Below are 14,015 nucleotides of genomic sequence, written 5' to 3'. Positions count from 1 at the left end.
TTCTGGGTGTTTTTGTAAGGTGTTTTTCTCCCCTTAGGCCTGCAGATCTAAAAAAATTCACCCTAGATTTTCCTGAATTTTGACAATGAGGTGCTTCCCCCCCCCAAAAAAAAAGTTAGAGAAGCTCATGAACAGGGATGAGAATATTGGACTATTTTTTTAAAAGTGTCAAAAGTGTGATGCCTAGCACAATTCTTCAGCGACTGCTTAACTAAGAGAGAGGGAGGGACTGTGGCTTGGCAGCAGTAAGAAAGCCTTACACCAGCCGTGTATTTAGCGCTTGCCTGGAGTGTCACAATCTGGATATTTAGCTTATCATTTCTTTAACTTCCGATGTGTGCTTATTTTTTTCTACACTAGTTTTTCAAACATGGGAGGAACTGAAATGGTAGAGAAGTGATAGCTTTTCAGAGAATTAAAGGGGGTAGGCTATGAAGCTTTCTAATATACCAATTTTTTCGCTCTATAACACGCACCAGACCATAACACGCACATAGTTTTTAGAGGAGGAAAACAAGAAAAAAAATATTCTAAACGAAATAGTGGATATATGATTTTTGTGGTTCATGCTGTGGCCACAGACATGTGATCTGACAGTGAGTTTGGAGTAGCCCAATGCAAAAATCCTGAGGATCCATGTGGATCCATGCTTTGTAACCATGGAGGAGGGAAGGAAGGGGAACCATGGATCCTCTGCTCACGACTGCAGCAGATCCCCCCCGCCACCCGCAGGCATTCGCTCCATAACACGCACAGACATTTCCCCTTACTTTCTAGGAGGAAAAAAGTGAGTGTTATGGTGCAAAAAATACGGTAATTCTCCGCAGAATTGTGGCGTTGGGACTCTGAGGATCTTCTCGTTCAAACCCTTGCGATGCAAGAATAACGTAGCTGTCCCATATGGGAATCAAACCTCCAACCTTGGCATTATCAACACCCACTCACTAACCAACTCCAGGCTGTACCGCCTTCATCACTGGACAAACAGATTTTTCTGAGCTTTTGGAAGTGCTGTGAGAACTGAAATAGCTGCTTAAACCAGAGAACCATAGTCATTTGAGGTGCGGAATTCATGCACATGGATATTTGGGAGGCAAGTATAGCAAAATAATTTCGCCTCCAAATCTCCGAAAAAGGATCCTTTGCATACAGCCTTGTTTGAAGGGTTCTTCATTGTTGCTAAATGACAGGGCTGTTCTGATTAAATGGCTTCCCATTTTTCTCATTGCTCAGAGCAATACGAATTCTAGGGGCGGAGGGGAGAGATGTGTTCAGAGTTTGTTTTGCTCAAGAGACCAGTCGGATTTTGGCATTTGTCTTAGGTTTATAATTAGACAACAGAGAAGGCAATGTTTAGTGCCTTCGGTGATGCCTTTTTGGCAAGGGCAAGGGAGAACAGAGATGAGAGGTTGATGTGCAGTGTACACTACTTTCAACTAATAATGTATTACACATCCAGGGCCGTGCTGTTCTGTTCTGCTCCCTGTCTTCTGGTGGTATGGGGCTATTCTTCGTGGAACTGCTCTATGATTTCTTCCCAAGGTATGGAAGTCAGGGGTGGCCAGGCTGAAACCTACTTGGATGTATTCCGAAACGTCCAGCTTTCCATCTTTCTCTCTCAACTCCCCCCCCCCAAAAAACCCCTCAAGGCAACTCAAAGTATGCAAATCTTGGCGGAGGGATAGGACTGCCTCCAGAGTTAGTCATGCTTAGGGTAGATCCTTTGAAATCACAAGACTTAAGTTAGTCATCCTGACTACTCTTAAGCAGGGTATCCAACCCATATAAACTACATTCTGGAAGTTCGGATCCATTACTTCACAGCTTCCTTGGAAATACATGCCTGCGCTGCCTTTTAAAGGCGTCTAAAGGATAGGACTTGGGTGTATAACAGAGGAGAATAATTGAGTACAGTGGAACCTCGGGTTGCGGACGTAATCCGTGATGGAGGCACACCCACAGCGTTCGCATCCTGAAGTGCTGCATCTGCGCCGGGTGCTTCTGCGCAGAGTGCAATTTAGTGCTTCTGTGCATGTGCGAGCGGTGAAACCCGGAAGTAACTCATTCATGTACTTCCGGGTTTCCTGCGGTCCATAACGCGAAAACACGTAACCTGAAGCTTCCGTAACATGAGGTACGACTGTATGTGGATCAGTGACTTCTCTGAAGATCTTAGTAAAGTAGCTGACTCGAATGCAAAAGAGACTGTCCCGAAAGTTTTAAGAAGATAGTCATAATCTTTACCAACCTTTCTGGACCAACTTTAGATAAATACATGGTTCTGGTTTTTAAAAGGCAGCACCTATCTGTTTGTTGTTGTTGTTATAACCTTGAAGAGGGCTGAAAAAACATGCTGGATGTCTAAATTCCCCTGAGGATGGTTTCTGTCCGCGATGGGAAGTTCGAAAAACCTTATCTGTGGATATCTTCATTAACCTTAGAATGAGTTTTGATCATTAACCCATCTGAGCTGAAGCAAGTTGGCTTATCTGACTATTCCTTGACTCTTTGATCGGAAATGGCTCTTGAGACGTAAGGTTATCGGATGCCTTAAAAGCTGCAATTGGGAGGGGGCAGGTGAAAGAGGAGCAGGAGGAAGGAGCCTGTAAACTGTCCATCTCCCTTTTGTGACCCTTCTCTAGACGTAGATGCAGAATGATACCTGACCAGCACTGCGGATGGGAAGCCTGCCAACAGTGGCACCAGGAAGAGTATACATGGGTGCCTGTTTCCATTTGCTTTGAAAAATGGATGGCAGCTGCACAGGCAGACCCATTTGAGGTGCCAAGAATTGCCTTTTCCTGACGTGGATGCTGGTATGTCCAGTGCTTGCCTTCAGACTACAGAAACGGGTCTTGAATTCTACCTTTTTGCCCAGATGTATCGGCACCCAGCGCAAGATAGGGGTGTGTGCAACAGCTGTTGTGTGTGCACAGCCCATTTGCACAGGCAAAGCGATGGGCGGAATGGGGCACATCCCTTGACAAGCTGAAAACGGCAGCTTTCAAAACCTCTGAACAACCCAGAAGGACCAGTAAAGTAAAGAGTTGGAGAGACAACTTGCCCATTATTCCCAGTATGCATTGGGATGTGGGTGTTTGCATACTAGAGTGTGCCCGCAGTCCCCCTGAAGCCATGTAAAGGCCAGAAGGCCTGGCCTATGCCCTGCTTGGTTCATTGTAGGACAAGCCGCAGAATCTTCTGCGACACACTGTGGTTGCTGGTGTCCAATGGTAGGGTGGATACCAGGGAGGCCAACAGTAGGGGGAGCCAGAGCGAACGGCAGGCAGGTCCCACCCCCTGACCAGTTGTAAGAAGGCAGGGGCAACCTGGCTGAGGGCAGGGAAGTTGGTGGGGCAGTGCCTCCTTTGCCTCTACTGAGGATGCAGAGAAATTACTTGGCAGGAAGGGAATCCCTAAAGGCAGGAAGTTGGAAAACCACTTTTGCATGTGTCCACGTACAGTGGTACCTCTGGATGCAAACAGGATCCGTTCTGGAGCTCCGTTTGCATCCTAAAGCGAATGCAACCCGCATCTGTGCGGGTCGTGATTCGCCGTTTCCGCGCATGCGCGTGATGTCATTTTGAGCGCATGCGCGACCTGCAAAACCCAGCAGTAACTTGAAAACTCTCAACCTGAAGCATATTTAACCCAAGGTATGGGACGCGGGTGGCGCTGTGGGTTAAACCACAGAGCCTAGGGCTTGCCGATCAGAAGGTCGGCGGTTCAAATCCCCGCAATGGGGTGAGCTCCCATTGCTCGGTCCCTGCTCCTGCCAACCTAGCAGTTTGAAAGCACGTCAAAGTGCAAGTAGATAAATAGGTACCACTCCGGTGGGAAGGTAAACGGCGTTTCCGTGCGTTGCTCTGGTTCGCCAAAAGCGGCTTAGTCAGAAGCGGCCAATAAAGCGAGATGAGCGCCGCAACCCCAGAGTCGGCCACGACTGGACCTAATGGTCAGGGGTCCCTTTACCTTTTTATGACAGTAGTTTCTTGGGCTTGCTTCCGCTTGCTTCTCTCTGTGACAATCATTTGCATTCCTTTGCACTTGCGCAGGAAAAGAGGCAAACTTTTGCTGCCAGCAGTTAAACTTCTCCCCCCAAATGCAAAGTGACTTGAGCTCCAAATCCTTGTTTCCATAGCTGTTTCATATTCATTTTAGCTGCAAGAAGGAGAGTTCATCTTACTTTGAAATGGAGCATGTGTGGCTTCCAGTGAAGTGGATGTTTCTTTTATGCCGACGAGCCGTCACACGGCAAGTTCTCAAAACCTCTTTGTTGGGGAGGAAAAGGACTAGATGATTTTTTCTATTGAAGCCGGGCTTTTGCCCTGGAGCTCCTTGTCATTGTCAGCTTAGGAAAACGTCAAGCAACAGTGCTCGAGTGTCCCTAAGCATGTGCAGAATACATTTCCCCTCGCTGCTGAATAATTATAGCTTATCAAGTTTAATATTATGGGACAGGCTATCCTCTCATAGGGTAGTATGTGGCTTCCAGGAAGGGCCTTGGAATAAAATACGCCTAATACTTGCTATTCTTTTGTTGGCAGGCTGTGAGTTTTTGCAGGTATTGAACACAGATGCAATAACTCCTGCGACATAGTAGGCCGCTTGCTATTGGCTAGAGGTACAAGATGCATCGGAATCTGATAGATTTGCATGCTTCCGTTTCATGATGAATTTTTCAGAAGCCACTCTTGTGGTTGCGGAACTGGAGAGTCTGCTCTGAGGACAATGAGAGAGCCGCGTCCTCAGGCATGGCCAGTGCAGAAGTGGGTGCTAGGGCTTCCTGTCAGCTTGCAAATAAATCCAGAAAAGTTACTAGTCCTCAGCATTTTATTGTCTTTTTAAAAAACAAACCATTGGCTATATATACTATTATCAGTCACTGATGCCCTACAGCGGAAAAAAGGGAGTCAAAATTTGATTTTTAAAAATAGAAGCCTCCTTCCTTGTCACAAGCAAGTTTAAAGACTTGTGTTAAATATAATTTTTATACGACATAACACCTGTAAACATTTCAAGTGTTCCGTGTGTTTCATGTGCAATATCTGGATGTTGTAATGCTTGCAACAGCCTTGAGAGGTAAGTTATGCTCCCCTATTTTGCAGATGGAAGGGGCAGAATGAAGCATGAGAGAAAGTAGCTTTGCCTAAGGCCACCCTAGTGAGTTCCTGGCAGAGGCAAGATTCGAACCTGGAACTCACTGATCTGCAACTTCCTCTTCCAGCCATTACACTACCCTAGCTCATTTTACTTTTACGTCATGTGATGCAGACTTGCACTCTTTATCCTGAGGCTTTCTGCATGTGCTCTAAAAACACTCATTTTATCAATCACTTTCGTTCCTTCCAGGGCTGAGTGGGCATTCCGCAAACCATGTTCCAAAGCTTAGGGAGCCCTGTGCTCACATTTAAACCCTGGAAATATACAGATGCATTGTGCTTTTATGACGGAAAAACAGAAGGTCAATGTGATGCTAACAGAAAGGCATTCGAGACAGAAGGGAAATTTGCTGGTTGGAAGCCAAAACTTGCAGGCGTCGGGAGACGGTAAGTAATGCAAACCAGCATGGTTGGAGAGCAGTTTGTGGTACTCTTGGGTTTGCAACAGCTCCCAGCGTCAGAAGCACATAGTAGTTAGGGACAAATGCAGAACAGAAAGGGATTTTGGTAGCTTGGCTTTTAAAAAAACAAACCAATACCAAACTGCTCAGCATAACCAAAAGCCCCTTAAAAGGTTTTTCAGCAGCACAAGACTGTGGTACAGAAACCTCAGCACCGGGTTTTTATAATGAACAGGGCTAGGATTGCCCTCTGTGTATTAATTTCAAAGGCATTTTGCAAATTGCAATGAAGGTATGGAAGATCACATTGTCTTCCATTCAGACTCTTTGAAACCAAAACCCTAGGTTTGTTCTCAATCTGTTGGCGTTGCCACGCGAGTCCAAAAGTAAGCAGAAACCTTTTTGTTCCGTCAGCTGACTGGGAACACTCACTTTCTAAGGCCTAGCAAGTTAAATCCTTCCACTTCCTGCATAAGGAACCTTTGCCACTTCCCGATCCCTTATCCTCACTGCAGAAGACTTCCAACATTTTCTGCCATTTTAGGAGAATAAGTTAGTGGTTCCTTATTGGTAATACTGGGAGCGGGCAAGAGAAATTCGGGAGAACCGCCATCTTTACAATGGTCCTTGCATCTAGCCAGCAAATATTTAAATTCCAGGAACATGACTCAACACCCAGAATTCCTTCAGGGAACTTGTAAACCTGAATATTCAAAGCTATTTATTTTCAATGTAAAACATATTCTGAAGGTGCCTTTGCCAGATCATGGGGGATATTGAGGCACCTTATCTCAGATTTAATGTCATCAGTTCCTAGATTTGCAATGTTTTCAAACTCTGCTAGTATAGTCTTCAACACAGGGTTGCTTCTGCCAGGTTGGAAAGAATCGGTAAGATGTCATCCACTAATAAATGTATTGTGTGTTTGTTAATGTGTCTAAAGAATACTGAAAATCAATGTACAGTGCTACCTCTGGTTACGTACTTAATTTGTTCCGGAGGTCTGTTCTTAACCTGAAACACTTCTTAACCTGAAGCACCACTTTAGCTAATGGGGCCTCCTGCTGCTGCCGCACGATTTCTGTTCTCATCCTGAAGCAAAGTTCTTAACCTGAGGTACTATTTCTGGGTTAGCGGAGTCTGTAACCTGAAGCGTATGTAACCTGAAGCATATGTAACCCGAGGTACCACTGTATTATTGTGGCCGTTCAGAAGGAATTAAAGTTTGTGTGAAGTAGGTCTGTTTCTGACAAAAGGATGGGACCAATTAGATTGGTTCACTGCTTGTTATAGTTTTTGTGGTTTTTAAAGGTGCATCGTTTTCAGCTGTTTCCAGGGCACTTTTATAAATAGCAAGTGGCAGATTCTGAAATTAAAACATAGCACGATAACAGGGTTGTACAGATCTCTGTAGCATGTAATCCAGATCTTTCCCCTGCCATCTTCAGTTCTCTGACTATTTGTGTCTCATCTTCTAAGCTGCAAGCATCGTATTGTACGTGGGAAATTTTCTTTCTCTTAACAGCAACTTCAGAAACCCCGGTCTCTGTGTCCCTCATCACCCCTTATCTTCAGAACCGTTTTGCAAAGTCAGCTCAGTCCCTGGGCCAAAGATGAAGGGCTGAAGGGATAGAGAAAAGAGAGGAAGATCATTGTGTTAATAAGGAAGAATGATGGACCCTTTGGAAGATCAGAAGGACACACTGACAGTGTGGGGTAAAGATGGGATGAAACATTTTAATAATAATAATTAATAATAATAAATTTTTATACCCCGCCTTTCCCAGTTCAAAAACCGGGCTCAGGGCGGCTAACAACAAATTTAAAACACTTTAAAACAATTATAAAAGCAGCATAAAATACAGTATAAAAACATGAATGACAATAAAAATAAAAAATCAATTAGATAATCCTCAGGGCTAGCTGGCTGAATTGGTCCTACTTGGGCCAGCGAGGAGGCCAGGGGAGAATAAGCTGTGGGGTCTCAGAGCGGGTGAGCTTCATAAAAGGGGAGGGGGGAAGGAAGAGAAGGGAAATAAAAGATCAGGCTGAATTCAAATTAAAGGCCAGGCGGAATAGCTCTGTCTTACAGGCTCAATGGAAGGAGGTTAAATCCTGAAGGGTCCTAGTCTCATGGGACAGAGCATTCCACCAGGTCGGAGCCACCACTGAGAAGGCCCTTAAATGTAGCAGGAGAGATTCCAAAGGGTTCTTGCTGCCTTTAAGACATCTGTGCTTTCTTACGTTGGGGGGCAGAGCGGGGTGGCAGGAAGGGGTGGAATCCTGAAACTTTCCAGCACAGCAAGGACCAACCAGGTGTGGTGGGGCACCTGTCATTCACCCAACGTACTGTATTTTTCGCTCTATAGGACGCACTTCCCCCCCTCCAAAAATGAAGGGGAAATAATGTGTGTGCGTCTTATGGAGCAAATGCAGGCTCCTTGGCTTCAGCGATAGCAACAGGAAGCCTCCGAAGCGCAGTGGGAGCGCTCGTGCCGCGCTCCAAAGGCTTCGCGTTGCTTTTGCTGAAGCCTGGAGAGCGAGAGGGGTCGGAGCAAGACTCTCCCGGCTTCAGCAGAGAGGGAGAGCTGTGCAGCGCCCCTTCAGCCAAGCGGGAGGAGAAATGGAAGGGGCTCTGTTTCTCCTGCCGCTTCGCTGAAGGGGCACCGAGCAGAGAGGGGGATTTTTTTTTCTTGTTCTCCCCCTCTAAAACAAGGTGCATCCTATGGTCAGGTGCGTCCTATAGAGTGAAAAATACGGTATTTCAAAACACTGCAGCTGGTCAGTTTTGCTGCTGTTTTTCCAGTGTTCAGATTTCGCTCCCACCCCCCTCAAAATACAGCAATGGAGGAAAGTAATGAAGTGATCTGCACTTGCTTTTCAGGAGAGGCAAAACGGGAAAGCCCAGGCTGAAAGCACACGCAAATGGCCACGACCGAGAGGTAAGCTGGAAAACCTTGCATTTGAGGACTTGCCTGGGCCTCCTAGGCAACCAAGAATTCGGTGGCTGCCAGGGAGCTGCTAGCCAACTGCATATCTAGAAAGATGTATGTGTGCACCCTGGCCTGCAGGGAATATAAGAATGTATATATTATATAGGTGGGGAGGGTTACCAGGAGGAGTGAAGAACCCTCTTTTAACCGCAGTGTGATTTTATCTTCGGTTACCTTTTTTCTGATGGGCCACTGCTCAGGCTGGCTTCCTGTTTCTGGTCCTTAGTCTGAGATGCTCTATTGGGAAAAGGGACAACACACACTATAATTTTTATTAGATTTGGGGGGCGCTGAACCAGTTTGGTTGTGTTTTGGTTGTTGGTAAAAAAACAAACAGTGAACACAAACAGTGAAAACCCCCAGGCGGCTGATACATTGGGTTTACATAATCAATAATAACATATTCAGAACAACCATATGTACAATTCTATATACCTTAACACTTCTCCCTCCACAAGGTTTATTTAACTTTTAACATTTTAATTGCCCCAAATTGTTCAAACCTGCCCAAATAATTCAATTTATTCTCAAACCAAGCCTCCTCCTTCTCACTGACCTTAAACCCTTTCATGTTATGTATCTTCACAGTTAAGATATTCTAAGATTATAATATTTTTCAATTTTTCCTTCCATTGGTTCACCCCTAGCTCTTCTGCATTTTTCCAATTACTCGCTATAACCTGTCTGGCTGCAATTACCATCAATTTTACCCATTTACATTCCTCTTTTGTTTCTAACTCTGTGTTACTCAGGCTAATAAGAACCATTAATTTAGATATTTCCACCTTCCTACCCACAATTCCCAACTGAACCAGTTTTAAGCAGGTTTCCCATTTGCATCCAGACGGCAACTCACTACAGCTTGAAATTAAAAATAAATAGTGTTGCACCTATCGGTGCACTAAGGCCACATAACAAATCAACTTGCTTTGGTACCAACCCATTGTTTCCTTTTTGTCATTCTATTTTAATTTACTGCTCTAAATCTCCAGGTAGGTTTACCTCACTCTTTTTTTAGAAAGGGGAAAGCCCTACGAAGAGGTGAGAAGTCCCGCTGGGGACACCTGATTACTGCCTCTTTAGATGCCTTGTGATGGAATACAGACGTGACCACAGAATTTATTTTAGTTGTCAGTTTTGTGTCTGATTTTTTTCCATGGTAGTACCTTTAGCTCACCATGGGAGGGCACACAAAAGCAAGCAGCTGCTGGAGAATTTGAGGATTTGTCTTTGCAGGCTGATGTTTTCTGCAGCAATAGGAGCAGAATAAAGGACCTTTAGTGAGAAGATAGGGGAGAAATGCACCCTATGGATCCTGCCAGTAATTGCCATATGGTCGCCAAAATATCAGGGGCTGTCCCATGGAAGAGGGAACAAGCTTGTTTTGTCCAGCTCTGGAGGGGGAGGACTTGAACCAATGGCTTCACGTTACAGGAAAGGAGATTCTGACTAAACATCAGGGAAAACACTTTCTGTTCGAAAAAGGATCGGTCTCCCTCTAGAGGTTGTGGACTCTCCTTCCTTGGAGATTTTAAAGCAGAGGTTGGATGTCCATCTGTCATGGATGCTTTGGCTGAGATAACTGCATTTCAGGGGACGCGGGTGGCGCTATGGGTTAAACCACAGAGCCTAGGGCTTGCCGATCAGAATGTCGGCGGTTCGAATCCCCGTGACGGGGTGAGCTCCCATTGCTCGGTCCCTGCTCCTGCCAACCTAGCAGTTTGAAAGCATGCCAGTGCAAGTAGATAAATAGGTACCGCTCAGGTGAGAAGGTAGACGGTTTTTCCGTGCGCTGCTCTGGTTCGCCAGAAGCAGCTTAGTCATGCTGGCCACATGACCCGGAAGCTGTACGCCGGCTCCCTCGGCCAATAAAGCGAGATGAGCACCGCAACCCCAGAGTCATCCACGACTGGACCCAATGGTCAGGGGTCCCTTTACCCTTTACCTGCATTGCAGTGGTTGAACTAGATAACCCTTGGGGTCCCTTCCAACTCTACAATGCTAGGATGATTCAATGTGTTTGGATGCACTTAAAAATGAGGTGTTCAGAATTCTGCTAGTGCACTGCTCCTGCCTAAGCTGGTAAAGAGAGGCAGTCAGTACTGGGTGTGATGCTAGTCTTGCAGGCTAATGCTTTTTGGGGTCTTTGCATCCATCCTCAAGAGGCCCAGGTCTGGCCTTCATGGCCATCTTCTGCATTGCTACCTAGACCCCTCCCCATCTTACATAACAGGTCATAATGTCTGGGAGGCAAGCTGGGCACAGGGGTTGGAGAACTGTGCCCATTCAGATGCCATTGTACTCCCAGTTCCCATCCGCTCCAGCCAGCATAGCTGATGGGGCAGGGATGATGGGCCAAGCTTACTGGTATTCTACATCCTTTTTAACTTTTCCTTTCTCTTTTGACTCGTGCTTCTTTCAGAATTAAAGGATCTGAAAATTGTAGATGGGCTTATCCTTGGTGGGAGTAAATTACCTTGCATAAGAATGGTAAATTATACAATTTATAAAAAACTGAAACAAAAAACTTAGTGGTACTTCGAAGGGGTGTTAATTTTCTTAGTGGGCCTTTTTTGATTGGGTGGGTGGAGTGGAAAGACACCTCAAAAGGCTGGTAGTGCCTTAAAGACTAGTCAATTTAATTATGGCATCCATAAATTTACTTCTTCGGTTGCATGGAATGTTATCATAAGTTTAGATAGATAGATAGATAGATAGATAGATAGATAGATAGATAACATAGATCTATTTGCAGATATGGATGGGTGGGTGGATACCTGGTTGGGCAGAATGGTGAAAGCAAGGTCAGAAAAGTACAGCATTGTGATTAACATGTCCAGTTTATAATGGCCAGTCGGAACAATCAGGCACTGCTAACACAGACATCCTGGCGTCGGTAATCCAATTAATGGGGTACTTGTGGGATTATTGCACGCTTCCAGCCCATTTTTGCTTTGGGTGGAGAGTTGGGGCAGTGACTTGACCTGTGTAGTTCGGAGGGTGTGGTTCGTCCCTCACTCCATGTCTCCCAAATAAAGGCTATAGAGCAGGCACCCCCAAACTCAGCCCTCCAGCTGTTTTGGGACTACAACTCCCATCATCCTTAGCTAACAGGACCCAATGGTCAGGGATGGTGGGAATTGTAGTCCCAAAACAGCTGGAGGGCCGAGTTTGGGGGTGCCTGCTATAGAGAGAGAGTCCTACAGATCTCTTGGTCAGTAGGTACTGGACTCAGCAGAGCAACTGGCCTGGCAGCCGCCAAGGGCCAGGGGGGAATCCTGGGCTCTTAACCCCAGGATACAAGTAGAAGCAGAATAAATCCTCCTTGCCTTTTTTAAGATTACGAAGCTTGTCTTCTCGCAAGAGCCGCTCTTAAAAAAAATAAGTAGAACTCTTCTTTCACCTACCTAAATATCCGACTTAAGCTGCCTCAACTCCCAATCCTACCCCTAGCTATCTAATAAAACATGAAATACGAAGGTATAAAGCTACAAGATAAATATTAAATAGAAAAAAAATATAGGTAAAAAAAATATAAGTAACAGAGCAAACCAAAACACAAAACCTCCACTTCTACATGTACAAACTCGTTCTCCCATAATCAAAATTTACTCTCTTCATTCCCACCCTGGACACCTGGTTGGTGACTTTTAAAGCAGCCGCAAAAGATGTCATAAAGGTGGGCAGGTCACTGTTACCTTGACAACCCACCTGCTTTGGCACTCTTCTTGAATTGTGCTTGCTGAAGCATCCCTCTTCACTTTCGTAGCTCCATTTTTCACGAATCAAGATTCCTTCAGCACCATTCCCAACCTCCTAAATGCAGTAGGTAACTCGCACCTCATGGGTTTAGAGATGGCTAGAGCACAGGATTAAGACAGCCCACTTTGCAATTTGGAAGGCTCCAGGTTCAATCCCTGGCGTCGTAGCTACGGAAACCTCCCCAACTTTAAAATTAATTGAATTTTAATATTAACGCACAGTAATAAAACGAGGACAAAATATGGATACAAAAGGATTAGGAAAACAGAAGGGAAAGTAGAGAAAATATATATTGTGAGGTGTCTGCTCTTTGTCATTCCAGAAATGTAGAACCATGGGCCATCCTTCGATAAATAGTGTTTTTCTGTTATACGTTGTCTTTATTTGCAAGGCCGTTTCCCAAGTTTTTCTTTGGTTGTTCTGCAAATGTTGGTGGATTTTTACATTTCCAAGATTGAACAATATCAAAGTTGGTCAGAGTTTCTGTCAGCTGAAAATCAACATTTGTAATCTCAAACTGGAACATTGCAAGGATTGGTTTTACGGTTTTTCAGTAATCACTGGAGAAAGGAGGTTTCTTATAGGCAGATGGTGGGAAACGGGGTTGATGAACACACATCTTCCACAGAACTCTTCTTGCTCAGTGCGCTGACTTAAAATTAACAAATACTGGGGGTGGGAGAGCTGAAAATAATGCCAATATATGCAGCCAATGCACCCCTTTGGTTTCAGATAGTACATGGGTAAAGGTAAAGGTACCCCTGACCATTAGGTCCAGTCATGTCCGACTCTGGGGTTGCGGCACTCATCTCGCTTTATTGGCCGAGGGAGCCGGCGTACAGCTTCCGGGTCATGTGGCCAGCATGACTAAGCTGCTTCTGGCAAACCAGAACAGCGCACGGAAACACTGTTTACCTTTCCGCCGGAGCGGTACCTATTTATCTACTTGCACTTTGACATGCTTTTGAACTGCTAGGTTGGCAGGAGCAGGGACCGAGCAACAGGAGCTCACCCCGTCACTCGAACCGCCAACCTTCTGATCGGCAAGTCCTAGGCTCTGTGGTTTAACCCACAGCGCCACCCACGTCCCTTCCAGTACATGGGTAAACAAATCTAAAAAACCAGAGACAAAAAGTTATGGCCCTCTAGTGGCCACCGTGGCTCAGCTTACCAGAAGTAATGTCTTTAGTGTTAACTCTGACAGGGTAGACTAGATTCCGACCAAACTAAGTCTCCTAGAGTAAAATATACAATCGCTGCAAAGAGGAAGGGATGCTTTTACAATCATAGAGTTAGAAGGGACCCTGAGAGTCTTCTAGTCCAGCCCCCTGCAGTGAAAGAATAATGTGTGGGATTTTGCACATCACAAAACTCTTCCAACAGTCGGCCAGTAAAAGGCCACTCATCCCAGCTATACAGAACGCAGTGCAGTGGTTTTTAACCACTTTTGAGAACCTGGCCTAGCAACTAGTCCTAACTTGAGTAGTCGCTTCCGTTATTTAGCAGAAGAGACATCCACTGGGGCCGATTCCCGGCTTTTAAAGCCATTGTTTCGGCTGACGACACAGGCCTCCCGTTATCAACAGCACTTTGCATCGAAGCTAGATCCCAGGGTCAAATTCTGGCTGTGCTTATTATTATTTATTTCATTTCTATACAGGATACAGAAGGAGAGAAGGGGCAACACACACAATGGC

At 45.4% G+C, this 14,015-nt stretch overlaps 2 long non-coding RNA genes across 2 annotated transcripts; one reads left to right on the top strand and one right to left on the bottom strand.

Moving 5' to 3' along the window:
- Nucleotides 1-6,951: 6,951 nt before the first annotated feature.
- On the bottom strand, nt 6,952-8,851 carry LOC128399598 (uncharacterized). The gene is made up of 2 exons (XR_008327243.1): nt 8,731-8,851; nt 6,952-7,184 (listed from the first exon to the last, which is right to left on the bottom strand). It is a non-coding gene; the product is annotated as an uncharacterized LOC128399598 (long non-coding RNA).
- On the top strand, nt 7,178-14,000 carry LOC128399600 (uncharacterized). Its single transcript, XR_008327244.1, has 5 exons — nt 7,178-7,279; nt 8,448-8,505; nt 10,979-11,046; nt 11,312-11,452; nt 13,979-14,000. It is a non-coding gene; the product is annotated as an uncharacterized LOC128399600 (long non-coding RNA).
- The last annotated feature ends 15 nt before the right edge of the window (nt 14,001-14,015 follow it).

The sequence above is a fragment of the Podarcis raffonei genome, chromosome 13, assembly GCF_027172205.1.
Source record: "Podarcis raffonei isolate rPodRaf1 chromosome 13, rPodRaf1.pri, whole genome shotgun sequence".
Lineage (NCBI taxonomy): Eukaryota > Metazoa > Chordata > Lepidosauria > Squamata > Lacertidae > Podarcis > Podarcis raffonei.
This window is presented reverse-complemented; position numbering and strand designations above follow the sequence as displayed.